Source organism: Salmo trutta, chromosome 18 (assembly GCF_901001165.1).
Source record: "Salmo trutta chromosome 18, fSalTru1.1, whole genome shotgun sequence".
Taxonomy (NCBI): Eukaryota; Metazoa; Chordata; class Actinopteri; order Salmoniformes; family Salmonidae; genus Salmo; species Salmo trutta.
In genome coordinates, this window is record NC_042974.1 from 27,842,276 (window position 1) to 27,850,990 (window position 8,715).

Below are 8,715 nucleotides of genomic sequence, written 5' to 3' on the forward strand. Positions count from 1 at the left end.
CACAAGCATTTCGCTACACTCGCATTAACATCCGCTAACCATGTGTATGTGACCAATAAAATTTGATTTGATTTTGATTTGTATATTCTCTACTTTACGCATATGAGAACAGGCTACTTAGGTGAAGGGTGCTCGTTTAATAAACTTAGATCAAATCTGAATCAATGTCTGCAAGATCACATCATGATAATATTCTACATACATTCACAAGTTGAAATGTTCCCGAGCCCCGCCCCCAGACACGCCTCCAACTGACAGAGCAGCCATTACGATTAATGATTTTCTTCAGAAGAAGAGCAATTGTCACCACCAAAAAGCTTTCTCGTTGACAATGGCATTTTATTTGATTATACATTAACATTTAATTAAAATGTGTTTTTAACCTGGTAAGTGACAGAGGAAGAAGATAATTTCTTCAACTGCAAGCAAGGCTTTCATCGAGCTTGCTAACACAGCTAGCTAGCTACCTAGCTAGCTCCTTTTTTAGCTTGCCACCAATGTGCAGTGTGACTGACCAAGGTAAGAAAAAATTGTTTAGAAAATGTAAATTGAGTGTTCAGTAGAATTAATGTCATGTCTGTATTAGATATCATTTAATTGACAATGCTATTGTTAAATGTTCTTGGCTAGACAAGCAATGTGTTGCTTGCAAGCTAGCTAACTTAGCTAGCTTTAGTGAGGGTTGGGTGTCTGATAGAAATAATCTAGCTAGCAATAAGTTCTAACAAAAATTAACTCTATTTTTGCCCACCTACAGTGGATCCTTCAGGTCTGGAGCCTCAGCTGCCTATGGACAGACCCCAGCCAATGTAAGAAGTATTTTGTATAATTTAGCTAGCTTGTTCCCAATGAAATGGGTTCATGAACATTAACCCTTTATTTATTCTTCATATTGTGTGGAATTGATTCACTGACTCTGTCTCTGCATTATTCACAGGGTAACTGTCAACGTGTGAGTCTACAATGGACACTGGAGGTGAAGGAATCTGCACTGTAAGCATCAATTTGATGTTCATGAACATTAACCCCCAATTCTTCATCTTGTGTGGAATGATTTCACTGACTGCATTATCCACAGGGTAACTGTCAACTTGTGAGTCTGAAAATGGACACTGGAGGTAAAGGAATCTGCAATGTAACTATGAATTTGACATTCAAATACATAATTTTCAAATACAGATCTTAAGTGCACAAAGGTCATTTGTACATTATATTTTGTGTTCCAGATGCGGCCTTACAGTGACTCCCATGTCACAATTCAACAATTGACCAAGTTACTTGAGCAAAAAATAAAGATGATTGAAAGCACTCTTTTAGTTGTCAGTCATATGTCATTCATTCAAACTTGTCAAAGTATATCACAATATGCTATTGTGATTTAGTGCTGAACTTTGTAGTTTTATGCATATAATTTTAATGTAGCCTAGCCAGTATGTAAGGTAAAAAGCCAACATTTCCATTCATTAAAATACATGGCAAAATATATTTATGAAATATATTTTGGAATATATTTTACTAGCTACCACAGCATGCGGTCAAAATGTATTTCAATACCATAAATTTAAACATACATACAGTTGAAGTCTGAGGTTTACATACACCTTAGCCAAATACATTTAAACTCAGGTTTTCACAATTCCTGACATTTAAACCTAGTAAAAAGTCCCTGTATTAGGTCAGATAAGATCACCACTTTATTTTAAGAATGTGAAATGATAATAGCAGAGATAATTATTTATTTCAGCTTTTATATATTCCATCACATTCCCAGTGGGTCAGATGTTTACATACACTCAATTAGTATTTTGTAGCATTGCCTTTCAATTGTTTAACTTGGGTCAAATGTTTTGGGTAGCCTTCCACAAGCTTCCCACAATAAGTTGGGTGAATTTTGACCCATTCCTCCTGACAGAGCTGGTGTAACTGAGTAAGGTTTGTAGGCCTCCTTGCTCGCACATGCTTTTTCAGTTCTGCCCACAATTTTTCTATAGGATTTAGGTGAGGGCTTTGTGATGGTCACTCCAATACCTTGACTTTGTTGTCCTTAAGCCATTTTGCCACAACTTTGGAAGTATGCTTGGGGTCATTGTCCATTTGGAAGACCCATTTGCGACCAAGCTTTAACTTCCTGACTGATGTCTTGAGATGTTGTTTCAATATATCCACATAATTTTCTTTCCTCATAATGTAATCTATTTTGTGAAGTGCACCAGTCCCTCCTGCAGCAAAGCACCCCCACATCATGATGCTGCCACCCCCGTGCTTCACGGTTGGGATGGTGTTCTTTGGCTTGCAAGCCTCCCCCTTTTTCCTCCAAACATAACAATGGTCATTATGGCCAAACAGTTCTATTTTTGTTTCATCAGACCAGAGGACATTTCTCCAAAAAGTACGATCTTTGTCCCCATGTGCAGTTGCAAACCATAGTCTGGCTTTTTTATGGCGGTTTTGGAGCAGTGGCTTCTTCCTTGCTGAGCGGCCTTTCAGGTTATGTCGATATAGGACTTGTTTTACTGTGGATATAGTTACTTTTGTACCTGTTTCCTCCAGCATCTTCAAAGGTCCTTTGCTACTACCACAAACTACCCACAAATCCCAATACAAAAACACCCCTATACATAGGACCTTCAATCAGAGACAACGAGGAACAGCTGCCTCCAATTGAAGGTCTATCAAAACCCTAAACATAGAACTAAAAGGACTAGACTAGAACAAAGAAATAACTAACATAAAACATAAACCAACAAACCCCGGAACACATAAACCAAACACCCCTCTACCTAAATACATAGCCCGAACCACATAAAACAAACACCCCCTGCCACGTCCTGACCAAACTACAATAACAAATAACCCCTTTACTGGTCAGGACGTGACAGTACCCCCCCCCCCCCCAAAAAAGGTGCAGACCCCGAATGCACCTCACACAACAAAACAAAAACCTAATCCAAAAACCCCAAAAAACTAAAATAAATAAATCCCCAACTAAAGGGAGGGAAAGGAGGGTGGATACCGTCACCGACGGCTCCCTTGCTACATCCCCCCTCCCTAATCCTCCAATTATGGAGGTGGCTCAGGCCCCGGCCTTAGTCCCCAACCTAACCTGTCCTCCCCCGCTGAAGACTCAAGGCAAAGGCGCGTCGCTGGACACCTCGGCCCGAGGCGCGCCGCTGGACACCTCGGGCCGAGGCGCGTCTCTGGAGACTCAGGGCTGATGAGCGTCTCTGGAGACTCAGGGCTGATGAGCGTCTCTGGAGACTCAGGGCTGATGAGCGTCCTTGGAGACTCAGGGCTGATGAGCGTCTCCGCAGGCTCAGAGCTGATGAGCGTCTCCGCAGGCTCAGGGCTGATGAGCGTCTCCGTAGGCTCAGGGCTAATGAGCGTCTCTGCAGGCTCAGGGCTGGAGGGCGACTCTGGTTGCGCCGGTCCCGAACTGTAGGCCGACTCTGGCCGCGCCGGTTCTGGACTGAAGGGCGACTCTGGCCGCGCCGGTTCCGGACTGAAGGGCGACTCTGGCCGCGCCGGTTCCGGACTGAAGGGCGACTCTGGCCGCGCCGGTTCCGGACTGTAGGGCGACTCTGGCCGCGCCGGTTCCGGACTGTAGGGCGACTCTGGCCGCGCCGGTTCCGGACTGTAGGGCGACTCTGGCCGCGCCGGTTCCGGACTGTAGGGCGACTCTGGCCGCGTCGGTTCCGGACTGTAGGGCGACTCTGGCCGCGCCGGTTCCGGACTGTAGGGCGACTCACTCGGTTCCGGACTGTAGGGCGACTCTGGCCGCGCCGGTTCCGGACTGAAGGGCGACTCTGGCCGCGCCGGTTCCGGACTGTAGGGCGACTCTGGCCGCGCCGGTTCCGGACTGTAGGCCGTCTCACTCGGTTCTGGACTGTAGGCCGTTTGCCCACTGACAAAGAAATGATCAGTCTATAATTGTAATGGTAGGTTTATTTGAACAGTGAGAGACAGAATAACAACAAAAAAATCCAGAAAAACGCATGTCAAAAATGTTAGAAAATGATTTGCATTTTAATGAGGGAAATAAGTATTTGACCCCTCTGCAAAACACGACTTAGTACTTGGTGGCAAAACCCTTGTTGGCAGTCACAGAGGTCAGACGTTTCTTGTAGTTAGCCACCAGGTTTGCACACATCTCAGGATGGATTTTGTCCCACTCCTCTTTGCAGATCTTCTCCAAGTCATTAAGGTTTCGAGGCTGATGTTTGGCAACTCGAACCTTCAGCTCCCTCCACAGATTTTCTATGGGATTAAGGTCTGGAGACTGGCTAGGCCACTCCAGGACCTTAATGTGCTTGTTCTTGAGCCACTCCTTTGTTGCCTTGGCCGTGTGTTTTGGGTCTTTGTCATGCTGGAATACCCATCCACGACCCATTTTCAATGAGCCTGGCTGAGGGAAGGATGTTCTCACCCAAGATTTGATGGTACATGGCCCCGTCCATCGTCCCTTTGATGCAGTGAAGTTGTCCTGTCCCCTTAGCAGAAAAGCACCCCCAAAGCATAATGTTTCCACCTCCATGTTTGACGGTGGAGATGGTGTTCTTGGGGTCATAGGCAGCATTCCTCCTCCTCCAAACACGGCGAGTTGAGTTCATGCTAAAGAGCTCCATTTTGGTCTCATCTGACCACAACACTTTCACCAGTTGTCCTCTGAATCATTCAGATGTTCATTGGCAAAACTTCAGACGGGCATGTATATGTATTCTTGAGCTTGTGGGCGCTGTAGGATTTCAGTCCTTCATGGCGTAGTGTGTTACCAATTGTTTTCTTGGTGACTATGGTCCCAGCTGCCTTGAGATCATTGACAAGATCGTCCCGTGTAGTTCTGGGCTGATTCCTCACCATTCTCATGATCATTGCAACCCCACGAGGTGAGATCTTGCATGGAGCCCCAGGCCGAGGGATATTGACAGTTCTTTTGTGTTTCTTCCATTTGCGAATAATCGCACCAAATGTTGTCACCTTCTCACCAAGCTGCTTGGCGATGGTCTTGTAGCCCATTCCAGCCTTGTGTAGGTCTACAATCTTGTCCCTGACATCCTTGGAGAGCTCTTTGGTCTTGGCCATGGTGGAGAGTTTGGAATCTGATTGATTGATTGCTTCTGTGGACAGATGTCTTTTTTACAGTTAACAAGCTGCGGTTAGGAGCACTCCCTTTAACAGTGGGCTCCTAATCTCAGCTCGTTACCTGTATAAAAGACACCTGGGAGCCAGAAATCTTTCTGATTGAGAGGGGGTCAAATACTTATTTCCCTCATTAAAATGCAAATAAATGTATAACATTTTAGACATGCGTTTTTCTGGATTTTTTTGTTGTTATTCTGTCTCACTGTTCAAATAAACCTACCATTCAAATTATAGACTGATCCTTTCTTTATCAGTGGACAAACGTACAAAATCAGCAGGGGATCAAATACTTTTTTCCCCCACTGTAGGTATAAAATAATGTATATTTTTTAAATCAATTACTTCAGAATTTTGCTTTAGAATGAAAGGTTGGAAATTGGTGGAAAATTGCTAAGAGCTGAATAATCTAGATTTATTTTCTTCAGAAGGGGTTTCACCATAGCAGTTTTTAGTGCAGTGGGGAAAGTGCCTGTGAACAGGGAGTGATTAACAATAGCTTGCACTTCTTCAGACATGCAATTAAAACTGTTTTGAAGAAGGCAGAAGGGATAGGATCGAGAAGGCAGTTTGAAGGCTTAAGTTATGATATCACTTTCCTGAGCATGCCTGTGTCAACCAGGGAAAATAAATCTATAGTGCCTTTGCGTGGTAGGTTAGGGCACAAATCATCAAACTTCTCATCAGATCTTAATTGACTGATACCCAGCCTAATCTTATCTCTGAAATATGCCACAAACTCATCACATTTAGATGTGGAGGAAAGTTCACATAGGTTTGAGGGGGTAGGATTTATCAGGCCGTCAATGGTCGAGAAGAGCACTCTCAAATGATTCTGATTTATAGTGATCAAGTTCGAAAAATGAGCCTGTCTGGCCTTTCTAATTGCCTTGTTATATATGACAAGTTCCTCTCTCAGAATATCATAATGGACCTGCAACTTTTACTTTCTCCACTTCCACTTTGCCTTTGTGCAATTTCTCTTTAATTGGTTAGTTTTCCTCACTCATCCGTGTGGATGAGGTTCTCCGTGTGGATGTGGGCTTTTTCAACTTTACTGGAGCTATGTTTGCCCTTAATGTGCTTTTAAAGTGATCAACTAAATCATCACAAGAGGCAGTCAGAATAGGTGGTGGAGTATTGTTCATACACTCAATAAACTCAATAAAATATGTTGCAACTTCAGAGGTAACATAGCGTTTCTTAATAATGTGTGTAGATGGGTGAGAAAAAAATATATTTAATCCATTTTGAATTCAGGCTGTAACACAACAAAATGTGGAATAAGTCAAGAGGTATGAAAACTTTCTGAAGGCACTGTATACAGTGCATTCGGAAAGTATTCAGACTCCTTAACTTTTTCCACATTTTGTTACGTTACATCCTTATTCTAAATCCATTCAATGGATAAAATCAATCTACACACAATACACCATAATGACAAAGCAAAAACAGGTTTTTAGAATTTTTTGCAAATGTATTCAAAATAAAAACTGATATCACTTTTGCAGAAGTATTCAGACCCTTTACTCAGTACTTTGTTGAAGCACTTTTGGCAGCGATTACAGCCTCAAGTCTTACTGGGTATGATTCTACAAGCTTGGCACACCTGTATTTGGGGAGTTTCTCCCATTATTCTCTGTAGATCCTCTGAAGCTCTGTCAGGTTGGATGGGGTGTGTCGCTGCACAGCTATTTCCAGGTCTCTCCAGAGATGTTTGATCAAGTTCAAGTCCGGGCTCTGGCTGGGCCACTGAAGGACATTCAGAGACTTGTCCCGAAGCCACTCTTACATTGGCTTGGCTGCGTGCTTAGGGTCATTGTCCTGTTGGAAGGTGAACCTTCACCCTAGTCTGAGGTCCTGAGCGCTCTGGAGCAGGTTTTCATCGATATCTCTGTACTTAGCTCCGTTCATCTTTCCCTCGATCCTGACTAGTCTCCCAGTCCCTGAAAAATATCTCCACAGCATGATGCTGCCATCACCATGCTTCATCGTCGGGATGGTATTGGCCACGTGATGCCTGGTTTCCTCCAGACGTAACGCTTGGCATTCAGGCCAAATAGTAAAATTTTGGTTTCATCAGACCAGATAATCTTATTTCTCATGGTCTGAGAGTCCTTTAGGTGCCTTTTTGGCAAACTCCAAGTGGGCTGTCATTTCACTTTTACTGAGGTGGCTTCCGTCTGGCCACTCTACCATAAAGGCCTGATTGATGGAGTGCTGCAGAGATGGTTGTCCTTCAGGAAGGTTCTCCCATTTCCACACACAGAGGAACTCTGGAGCTCTGTCAGAGTGACCATCAGGTTCTTGTTCACCTCCCTGACAAAGGCACATCTCCCCGATTCCTCCCCGGGCGGCCAGCTCTAGGAAGAGTCTTGGTGGTCCCAAACTTCTTCCATTTAAGAATGATGGAGGCCACTGTGTTCTTCGGGAACTTCAATGCCGCATAAATTCTTTGATGCTCTTCTCCAGATCTGTGCCTCAACACAATCCTGTCTTGGAGGTCTACGGACAATTCCTTCATCCTCATGGCTTGGTTTTTGCTCTGACATGCACTGTCAACTGTGGGACCTTATATAGACAGGTGTGAGCCTTTCCAAATCATGTCCAACGAACTGAATTTACCACAGATGGACTACAATCAAGTTGTAGAAACATCTCAAGGATGATCAATGGAAACAGGATGCACCTAAGCGCAATTTTGAGTCTCATAGCAAAGGGTCTGAATATTTATGTAATAAATAAATAAATAAAAACATCTCTGAAAACCTGTTTTTACTTTGTCATTATGGGGTATTGTGTGTTGATTGATGAGGGAAAAAATACAATTTAATCCATTTTAGAATAAGTCTGTAACGTAACAAAATGTTTAAAAAAGGTGAAGGGGTCTGAATACTTTCCGAATACACTGTATGTAGAAGTATATGAAAACGGCAAATGTTGTAATATGTCCACATATTTTGGTACATATAAGACTTAAACATATATTTATGTATCGGTAATTTACTTATACGGAAATACATTTACATTTACATACATGTTGCTAAAATACATGTAAATATATAATTTTTCTGTATGGGGTTATCTCTACATATTCAGTTCATAAATAACATTATCATTTGTGATCAATGGTACAGTAAAATACCCTCATGCAATCTGCCAAATCATAAATGAATTGATCAAATCATGGAAATAACCTTTATTTTGAGAGTGCAAGCTATGGTAATTGCATTTACATTCACAGACAATTCTCATTGGAGTTTCCTGAAAGACAGATGGTTGGTCATATAAAACGTCTCCAAGCTAAATAAACAGATTGGGACAAAAATCATGATCTCCACATTCATTTTAATCGGAATACCACAGATCATGTGTGCTATTAAAATTCAATATTTTCATAGCTTAGATGTCAACCTTATATTGAATCAGTGCTATATACCTCTGGTCCATAAAATGAGTGAGATGGCTATTCCCGGAAGGGATTACGCTGGAACCTCAAACTTCAAGTGACAGAAAGCCTACAAGAATCAGTAGAAATCATTTTAACATTAATTCTGTGCAATGGTTGAAGGTGGCGAT

The 8,715-nt window shown here is 42.7% G+C and overlaps 1 long non-coding RNA gene across 1 annotated transcript; it reads left to right on the forward strand.

The window, feature by feature from the left end:
• The first annotated feature begins 597 nt into the window (after nt 1-597).
• Nucleotides 598-1,127, forward strand: LOC115153116 (uncharacterized). Its single transcript, XR_003867642.1, has 3 exons — nt 598-809; nt 938-993; nt 1,079-1,127. It is a non-coding gene; the product is annotated as an uncharacterized LOC115153116 (long non-coding RNA).
• Nucleotides 1,128-8,715: the final 7,588 nt, after the last annotated feature.